The sequence below is a fragment of the Seriola dumerili genome, unplaced genomic scaffold (genome assembly GCF_002260705.1).
Source record: "Seriola dumerili isolate Sdu_G_001 unplaced genomic scaffold, Sdu_1.0 BDQW01000025.1, whole genome shotgun sequence".
Taxonomy (NCBI): domain Eukaryota; kingdom Metazoa; phylum Chordata; class Actinopteri; order Carangiformes; family Carangidae; genus Seriola; species Seriola dumerili.
This window is the reverse complement of record NW_019174280.1, coordinates 12,584,924-12,585,742: the sequence shown is the minus strand read 5'-3', so window position 1 is coordinate 12,585,742 and position 819 is coordinate 12,584,924.

The following is an 819-nucleotide window of genomic DNA, read 5'->3' as shown; positions in this document are numbered from 1 at the left end:
ACGGTGTGATAGCGCAGAAGTTCCAACTTCTTTTCACTATGTCTGTACCAACATGATCGACGGCTGTGTTAGTGATTGAGCCCGATCAGAAGCGTGCGCCTGACTGGGAAAAAAAAGAGATTGTATAAGAGGCAGGAGTTTCACAAACTTCTCTCTGAGCAGGAGGGAAATGAAAGCCCATATTGAGGTAGCAACTTCATCTTCTCATATACCATCATAAAAAGCCTGTAAACACAGAAATAAATACATTCATCAAACTTAGAAAGCAATAGATGTATCTGTGCTCATCTCCTGCTGAATTTCCAGAGGCCCTAAAATCTGCATCAGATAAAGAGGACCCTCACTACTACAAATACTCAGACTGTGGATTTTTTTTTTCGTTTACACTTCTTACAGTATGAATTTATATGCCTTGCATTCACCAGTCAGTCTGCCCTCACTAAAGAGACGAATGTTGACATTTTTGTTCCTTCATGACTGGCACACAGCGTTTATCTGAAGGAATAACCCACTTGTGCCTTACTGAAAACCACACTGAACATGTGAGGATGGTGACGCATGAAAGACTGAGCAACACCGTGTCTGTCCACTCATACTTATTTATGAGCACAGTAGTAATAAAAGACATGTAGGAGGCATCTTGGAAAAACAGTATGACGAAGAAGAGGGCACAGACACTTTTATTTAACCCATTTTATGAGGACGTGAGAGGAGAAACTGCTTCTCGAGAGATCATTAATAACTGGAACAATGTCACCTCTGTGTCAGGCAGTGCGTTTTAGGTATTTACTACCAGTCTTAATGTGCTGAGATAGTCAC